General features: G+C 36.6%; 1 non-coding gene across 1 annotated transcript; it reads left to right on the top strand.

Moving 5' to 3' along the window:
• The first annotated feature begins 5,036 nt into the window (after positions 1-5,036).
• On the top strand, positions 5,037-5,143 carry LOC128293506 (small nucleolar RNA R71). Its single transcript, XR_008283687.1, has one exon. It is a non-coding gene; the product is annotated as a small nucleolar RNA R71 (small nucleolar RNA).
• The last annotated feature ends 4,886 nt before the right edge of the window (positions 5,144-10,029 follow it).

Below are 10,029 nucleotides of genomic sequence, written 5' to 3' on the forward strand. Positions count from 1 at the left end.
GCCCATATTGTTTTGGTAGGCTCGACCACGGTCATATAGCATGGCCATGGTGTTTAATCGTAGCCTGTGTTGGGGAAATCTTTTTCCCTATTTTCACACGGCCTTAAGCACGCCCGTGTGCTTGGCCATGTCTCTGTAGAAACACCTGTATTCAAGATTTCTATTAGTAAGTTAGGAGTTAAATACCAAAATTTAAAGAAACTAATATTGTTAGTGCTTGGGTTGCCTCCCAAGAAGCGCTTATTTATAGTCTAAGCTCGACTTACTTCTCCAGTGAATGGTCATGGTGGTTTGAGGAGTTTATACTCCTCATTCCTGCTATCAATCTCATCAAAATAGGGTTTTAATCGGGTGTTGTTTACCTTAAAAGTTCTGAACTTGGGATGATTCACCTCCACCGTACTGAATGGAAAAATACTGAGTACCGTAAGAGGGATTTCCTCATTCGGTGTGGTAGTGACAATGTGGGGATCTGCGGCATCTAATAAGACCTTATCACCAACCTTAAGTTGATTTGGAGAGGTATCGGGCTCGTTTTGGCGTAGTTTCAATTTGTCGGGTGTTCTTGGTTTGTGCGCTCACCTTTCATTGAGTTCCTCAATTTGTAATCTTCGATCTTCATGAACAAGTCCTCTACTGGCGCTTGAGAATGAATCGTGTGCTTCCTTCAAACTTATTTTTTGCAAAGTAGGTTGCACCATATTGTTAGTTTTAACAAAATGGTTTAGACGATCACTTTCAATTTCCGATGTGTTGTCAGAATTGCAAACTTAAAGGACGTGTAATTCCCCATACCCAAGACCGTCGCCGGAGTTGAACACGAGGTGTTAATAGACTTAATTCATTACTTAAACAGCTCATACAATTCATTTTAAAATTTCTAGACAAACTGGATAACTGCATCATAGTCGCTTTAAAAATCATATCTCGAGTTTCGAAACTCAAAATCTAATTCTGTAAATTTTTCCTAAAACTAGACTCATATATCTATCCACTAATTTTTTTTTAGAATTTTTGGTCAGGCCAATTAGTACAGTTTATTAGTTAAAGTATCCCCTGTTTCAGGGTTCTACTACTCTGACCTCTGTGTATTACAAATCAGATATCTCCCTGTACAGAGCTTCAATGACTATGCCGTTTGTCTCTAATAAAACTAGACTCAATAAGGGATCTTTAAATATAAAGTATGACTTCTAATTATCTTTTTAAAATTTATGGTGAATTTCCAAAGTCAGAATAGGGGATCCAGAAACCGCTCTGGCCCTGTTTTACAAAAATATAAACATCTCATAAAATATAGCTCATATACCTATTTCGCTTCTTCCATATGAAAATAGACTCATCAAGCTTCGATTCCATAACTTATTCATTATTTAATTCTATTTATACTATTTTTAGTGATATTTCAAATTCACATCACTACTGCTGTCTGAATCTATTTTATGGTAAATTTTACCTATTTCATGGTTTCCATGGATTAGCTAGTAATTTGACATACATAACACCAAATATGATCATGATTAGCCATTCCAATGGCTAATCATTACCAAGCATTTCAATACCACTCAATAACCATATCATAAGACCATATATACAAAATGATTATAATGCTATACATGCCATACTCAAAATATACAAGCCATTATGCCAAGATGGTATACGGATAGTGTGAGCGAGCCTCCGACCGTTCCCGATTTCTGAGCTAGCTTATCAAAACTACAAGGAATGAAAAGGAGGGAGTAAGCATAAATGCTTAATAAGTTCACATTCAAATAGCAAGTAACATAACCATATAAGCAAACATAAAACATCATTTGCATAATCATCACCAAGACATTCATATCACATTTTCATTTATCATCTTACCATATTGTTGTTATATCGATTTTTCAACCCGAGGGTTAAGTACATACCTGTTCAAAGTACCCATTTCACAAAACTTACCAATACTTCCCTTTCATCTTGAGTATTCCTCCATTTCAGTAGAACTTTACCCGTTGAACACATCGGAATATAATTCGGATACATGGAAAGTTTGCACATAAGTGCCACATATGTAGCTAAGCTACCATGTAACCCGCCCATAAGCGAACTCGGACTCAACTCAACGAGCTCAGGCGTTCGCATCCATAAGTGAACTCGGACTCAACTTAACGAGTTCGGATGCCTAGTTACATTTCACGAACTCGGACTCAACTCAACGAGTTCGGACATTCGCAACCATAAGTGAACTCGGACTCAACTCAACGAGTTCGGATGCTCAACCATCCTAGTGACATGTCACTTGTATCCTAATCTATTCCTAAGGTTCAAACGGGCTTTTTTCCTGGATCTCACATCTTTGTCGTCTTCCACGGAATATCGGAACCGATACTCGGTGATAGTTCATACTCATCAAGTAATTCACATAATTACATATTATTCAACAATAACCACAAACATAACGTTTCATGATAATAATAAGCATCATATCATATAAACAACATTAAATTCCTTAAAACAACAATTATGTTACTACATTTACACATGAACTTACCTCGTATGCGAAAATGGCTACTTTTACCATTTCATCCACAACTTGGTATTTTCCCCCATTTTAGCCCGAATTTCAGTTTTCCTTGCTCTATCATTTAAAATATAGTCTAATTAGGACTCAAATTATTCAAATTGACCCAAAATCATATCTTTGAAAAATTACAATTTTGCCCCTAAACTTTTGCATATTTACACTTTTCCCCCAAAGCTCGTAAATTAAACTTCAGCCTATTTTCTTATGTTTTATGACATTCTGATCATTTTCCCCTTCTATGGCAACATCAAATTCTCACTCTAACATGTACTTATGACTATTAGGTATTTTTACCGATTAAGCCCTTTTGCTAGTTTTCGCTTAAAACCGAGTAGCACAAGTTGTCTAACATAATTTAAAACCTCATATTCTATCATAAAACACCAAAATACACAAATTTCACCTATGGGTATTTTTCCAAATATAAACCCTAGGTTAAATTATTGCTAGCATAAGCTAAATCGAGCTACCGAGACTCTAAAAACATAAAAATCATTAAAAACGAGGCTAGAACGGACTTACAATCGAGCTTGGAAGCTTGAAAAACCCTAGCCATGGTTTCTCCTTGCTATATTCGGCCATGGGGTTGAAGATGAGCAAATTGGCTTTTAATTTTGTATTTTAATTCATTTTGCCCCTAAATGACCAAAATGCCCTTACTACTAAACTTTCCAAAAATTCCATCCATGTCCAATTTTTTTCCATAGACTTAGAAATTGGTAAAATTTCTATTTAAGACCTCCTAATTAATATTTCAAAACAATTTCATACTAGAAACTTCTAGAATGCAAGTTTTACAAATTATTCGATTTAGTCCCTAATTTCAATTTAAGCACTTTATGCATAAAATTTCTTCACGAAATTTTCACACAATCATGAAATCATATCATAAACCTTAAAATAATCATAAAATAATTATTTCTATCTCGGATTTTGTGGTCACGAAACCACTATTCAGACTAGGCCCAAAATCAGGATATTACAGGGTGAGTGTTTCGTCTCCTACGCGAAGCGTGAGTTCACCTGTGCCAACATCAATAATTGTTTTAGCAGTTGCTAAAAAGGACCTTCCTAGGATTAAAGGAGTATTGCTATCCTCCTCTATGTCTAAAACAAAGAAGTCAATGAGAAATATAAATTTATCGATTTTGACTAGCACATCTTCAATAATACCCCTAGGAAATCTTATAGTTTTATTTACTAATTGAATGCTCATCCTAATCTATTTGGGTTTCCCGAGACCTAGTTTCTTGAATAGTTTAAAAGGCATGACGTTGATACTAGCCCCTAAATTAGCTAATGCATTATTAACATCTAAACTACCAATTAAGTAAGGAATCGTAAAACTCCCTGGATCTTTTAGTTTTTCGGTAGCTTATTTTTCAGAATAGCTAAGCACACTGCGTTTAGCTCCACATGCAATGCCTTGTCCAACCTCCGCTTATTTTCTAAAAGCTCTTTTAAGAATTTCATTGCATTTGGCATCTGCGATAAAGCTTCAATAAACAGTAAGTTAATATGTAATTTTTTTTAAGAGTTTAAGGAATTTACCAAATTGTTCATCTGAGCGGTCTTTCCTTGTCGTATTGGGGTATGGCACCCGAGGTTTATATTCGACAGTCACTGGTTTGTTTGTATTTTGATCTACTTCACCTTGACCTTTGCTTACCACAGTTTCTTGCCTCGGTTTTGGTTCAGGCTCCACAAATCCTTCTTTATCTTGAACATTAATCGTGTTGAGCTGTTCCTTTGGGTTTGGTTCAGTATTACTTGGCAAACTACTTTGTGGTTGTTCGGAGATTAGTTTAGAAAGCTGGCCTATCTAAGTTTTGAGCCCTTGGATCGACGCTTGTTGATTTTTAAGTGCTATCTCGGTGTTCTAAAAACGGGTTTCTGACACTGATATAAACTTTGAGAGCATCTCTTAAAGGTTTGGCTTCTTTTCCTGTTGGTAGGGTGGTTGCTGAAAACCCGGAGATGTTGTGGTCTTTGATTTCCTTGGCCTCCCCACGAAAAATTGGGATAGTTCCTCCAACCTGCATTATAAGTGTTACTATATAGATTGTTTTGAGGTCGAGGATTATTACCCATGTAGTTTAATTGCTTGTTATCCATGTTACGGCCATAAGGTTGATATTCCGAATGGCTTATTCCACCACTACTTGCTTCACACTACATTACTGGGTGAACCTATGAAGAACTAAGAAAACCATCAATCTTTTTATTTAAGACTTCTACCTGATTAGAGAGCATGGTAATCGAATCGATGTTATAAACGTACGGTGTTTTTGTTGGCTTTATCCTCATGACTTGCCAATGATAGTTATTCAGTGACATCTCCTCTATAAACTCATAAGCATCTTCCAGTGTTTTATTGTTGATGGTTCCGCCCGCCACTGCGTCAACCATTTGCCGAGTCGAAGGATTCAGACCATTGTGAAATGTTTGTACTTGGAGCCAAAGTGGTAACCCATGGTGGGGGCATCTTCTCAAAAGGTCCTTGTATCTCTCCCATGTATCGTAGAGTGTTTCTAAATCCATCTGCACAAAAGAAGAGATATCATTACGTAATTTAGCCGTTTTAGCCGGCAAAAAATATTTTAGTAAAATTTTTTCGATCATTTGTTCCCAAGTAGTAATTGACCTTCGTGGTAACAAGTTCAACCACTGTTTAGCTTTGTTCCTCAATGAAAAGGGAAACAACCGAAGACGTATGGCATCATCAGAAATGCCATTAATTTTAAATGTATCGCATTGTTTTAAGAAGTTGGCTAAATGAGTATTGGGATCTTCATCCTGCAAACCATCAAACTGAACAAATTGTTGCATCATTTGAATAGTGTTAGTTTTAATTCAAAGGTATTTGCAGCTACAGCAGGTCTAACTATGCTTGATTCAATTCCTATTAAAGAAGGTTTAGCATAATCATACATAGTGCGTGGAACAGGATTTTGATTAACCGCAATTGCAGGAGGTAGCTGATTGCCTTGGTTTTCAGCCATCTCTTCCGTTGGGGGTTGAGTATCGTCTTCTGGCTCGTTCTCCATGTATCTTAAGCTTCACCTTATTTCTCTTTGGTTTTTACGAACTGTACGATCGATTTCTTCGTCAAAAATTAATGGTCCCAATGGGTTTCTTCTAGTCATAAACTATAAAAACCTGCCAAGAGAAAGAAAGAGTAGGTTAATAAATAATAATAATAATAAAAATTAAATTGCAAGAAAAATAAATGGCTAAAGTAATAAAAATTGAGCATTCCTAATATCTTAGTTCCCCGACAACAGCGCAAAAAACTTGATCGTGAGATTTCGTGATAGTTTTAAATATTTATAATTACTCGTTCTTAAACTAACTATTATCGTGATGTAGGCAAGTGTACCTATCGAACAGTAGTATAGTTTTAGCAAGACCAGATTGTCAAACCCAAAGGAACTAAAAGTACTAGTAATGACTGTCTTTTTATTATCTAGCCTAAGAATAAAGAGGTTTTGTTTTAATTAACTAATTATCTAAACTAAGAACGCACAGAGAAAAGAATTGAGGAATTACTTTTGGGAAAAATCGATTGACTTAAGGGAATACCTAAGGAAAAATCCACCTAGACTTTACTTGTTATTCTGGCTCCGAATCGGACGATCTTTTCATTCAACTTGTTCCGTAGAGATCCCTAAGTTATGTTATTATCCCTATTCAAGACTAATAACGTCTAATCCCTAGATTGAATAACCGAGACTTTTCTCTAATTAACACTCTAGAGTTGCATTAACTCGATCTATGGATCCCCTTATTAGGTTTCACCCTAATCCGTTTCACCCTAATCCGACAAAATCTTTTCACCCTATGTCTAGGCGCATTCCCTTAGGTATTTAGGGTTTTAGTTCATAACTAAATAAGAAATGTAACACCCGAACCCGAGACCGCTGCGGTGTCGGACACGAGGTTAATCAACTCCGCTTAATTATGACAAATGTACTCTTAGACAGGGTCTATTCCTCCTTTGAATAAGAGCTTGTCTTGAATCAGTATCCTGGGATATTAAAACAAGAATTAAGAACACATAATTAAAAACAAGTTAAATAGTTATCATACGATTCAAAAAATAATAACAAGATTCATCTTAGGTTTCATTCCCCTTAGGTATTTAGGGGTTTTAGTTCATAACTAAATAAGAAATGTAACACCCCGAACCCGAGACCGTTGCCGGTGTCGGACACGAGGGGTTAACAAGCCAAAACCACTTATAGCACCGACCAACTTGACATTCCCAGGCAAGCTGGAAAACTGCGTCACTGTTGCCTTAAAAAGCATATCTCGAGCTACAAAACTCAGAAACTGATTTCGTAAATTTTTCCTGAATTTAGACTCATATATCCATCCCTGGATTTATTTCTAGAATTTTTGGTCAGGCCAATTGGTACAGTTTATTAGTTAAAATCGCCCATGTTACAGGGGTCAACTACACTGACCTTCGCACGTTACAACTTGAATATCTCTCTGTACAGGGTTTCAATACTGATGCCATTTGTTTCTAATGAAACTAGACTAAAAAAAGAATCTGCACATATAACGCATGACTTCTAATTCATTCTGGATAATTTATGGTAAATTTTCAAAGTCGCGACAGGGGACCCAGAAACCGTTCTGGCCCTGTCTCACGAGATTTTTAATAGCTCTCGATATACTATTCATATGATCTTTTCGTTACTTTCATATGAAAATAGACTCATCAAGGTTCGATTTCATAATTTATTCACCATTTAATACCATTCCTACAAATTTTGGTGATTTTTCAAAACCACGTCACTGCAGCTGGCATCATCTGTTTTTAAGGTAGGCTTTACCTAATTTGTAGTCTCCATGGGCCAACTATGGTCTTGCCATACATGGGTCCACATATGATCATATTTAGCCATTCCAATGGCTGATCATGTGACCAACACTCCCATTCCAATCCATAATCACATCATGAAACCATATATAATTACAAACCACAAATGGTCTAATTCCATACTCCACTATTACGAACCATTTTCGCATGGCCGCATACACATATACAACACAAGTACTTAAAGACAACCGAGGGTAGTCCTATACATGCCATATCCGAACTCAACTAAAGGAGTACCAAAAAGGGGCTTTGATAGTGTGGATAACTTCACTTCAATGATCCCGAATCCGATTGTTAACGAGCAAAATCTAAAACAGAGAAACAAAGGAACGGAGTAAGCAATTTATGCTTAGTAAGTTTCGAGCCATAATTTACACACAACCAAAGCATAGCATTCAAGTAGCTAAACAATAATTCATATGCAAAATTTCTCAAAGACATGCTTACTTCACAATCCCAACTCTTATTTTCAATCACAAACAACGGCTTAGTTAAGGCCGATAGCTCGTTTATCATTGGAGCGAATATTCATACGCACTTACTCATAGTGTGCAAAGCACACACAAAACATACCTTGTTGTTGGGAATTTCACAAGTGCATTAACTGAAAATTTTCCAGCAGCTTATAAATTTCAAATCACATACCTTCGGAGTTTATCCGGATATAGCTACTCGTTCAAAACACCTTCGGGACGTAGCCCGGTTATGGTAACCCGCACAAATGCCTTCGGGACTTAACCCGGATATCACAACTTGCACAATTGCCTTCGGGCTTAGCCCGGATATCATAGCTCGCACAATTGCCTTCGGGCTTAGCCCGGGTATCATAGCTCGCACAATTGCCTTCGGGCTTAGCCCGGGTATCATAGCTCGCACAATTGCCTTCGGGCTTAGCCCGGATATCACTCGAACATTCATACACATCTTTGTTTCATTTTCACAACAAAACTTTTATGCACAATTCACTTAACAAAAATATCATTTTGGCTCAATGGCCACATACAAAGGCACAATTTCGATTGCTTATTACTTCATTCAATCGAATCAAAATCTAAGTTTCGATACTCGAAAACTTACCTCGGATGTTGTCGAACGATTCCGATGGCTATTTGACTACTTTTCCTTCCCTTTATCGGATTTGGTCCCCCTTTGCTCTTGAGCTTAATTTAACAAATAATTTGATTCAATCATTTGAGCATCGAAAAGAAGAACTCAAGGCACTTAGCCCACATATATTCACTAGACATTAAAGTCACATAAGTACGGAATTCATGAATCGACTTAACACACAAAGCCTTCAACATGCTTACTCATGGCCGAACAACACAACCTCTTAGGCACTCATTCATGGCCGATTATACTTAGTCATACTTGCACCAAATCAACAATAAATTCCAAGATTTTCACATCATATGTGTACTAGGCCGAATGTACTTGCAATTTCACAAACATTCTTCAACAATTTCTTCTTTAAACAAACATATATATCATTTACTTCATAACCAAATCATCATGTGCAAACATACATACACATATAGGTGCATGGCGAACCTCAAGGTGTTCATAACCATCTAAAACACAAATTTTACCAATCAAGTAACAAGCATAAATCATGCTCATGAATGCATCATGGCGAATACATCACATTCATACCCCTTTCAACTTCGGTCATGGTTAAACAAAGAACTCAATGTCTTACTCAAGATTGCTACAAAGAAATTTCAAGAGTAGTCAATCCATCATTGCATGCATCATTATCAAGCTTCACATTTAGCATGCAATGGCTTTAACACAATATCAACCTTGGCCTAATACCATTTCCATGGCATAACAAGGATTAGAACCATGGCTAACATGAACATCAAGTTAGCAACTAAAACATGCATGAATCTCATGACACAACTTCATACATACCTTAATCTTGATGCAAGTATAGCCAAATCTCCTTCTAGATCTCTTCTAAACCAAAATGGAGCAAAAATCCTATCTTCTTCCTTAGTATTTTCGACCAAAAGGAGAGAACAAGGATGAACAAAATTTTTTCTTTGCTTTTCTTTCACTCACGGCAACAATGGGGAGAATACCACACTCACACACATTTTTTTTGTTTCTCTTCCCACCACTAAATTTTTTATCATTTCATCACATCATGCATTATCAAAACATGTCATAACATGTTTTCCTTGCCCATAACTCCTTGTCATGGCCGCCACTATGCCATCTTTGGGGAATTTGACATGCAAATCCCTTAATTTTGCATGCATTATCAACTAGTCATCACACATTTCCCCATCGTACTTTCAAAGTTTACTACTAGGTCCTTTCTAGTGAAATTCACCTTTATAACACTAAATCGAATTATCAAAAATGCCATACACAAATTTAACACATATCATAGGCATCAAAATAAATTTTAAATTATTTTTATGCCTCGATTTTGTGGTCCCGAAACCACATCCCGACTAGGGTCAATTTTGGTCACACAACTCTCCCCACTTAAGAAATTTTCGTCCCAAAAATCTTACCATAAATAGGTTTGGGTAACGCTCTTTCATAGAGCTCTTGGGTTCCC

Source organism: Gossypium arboreum, chromosome 5, assembly GCF_025698485.1.
Source record: "Gossypium arboreum isolate Shixiya-1 chromosome 5, ASM2569848v2, whole genome shotgun sequence".
Lineage (NCBI taxonomy): Eukaryota > Viridiplantae > Streptophyta > Magnoliopsida > Malvales > Malvaceae > Gossypium > Gossypium arboreum.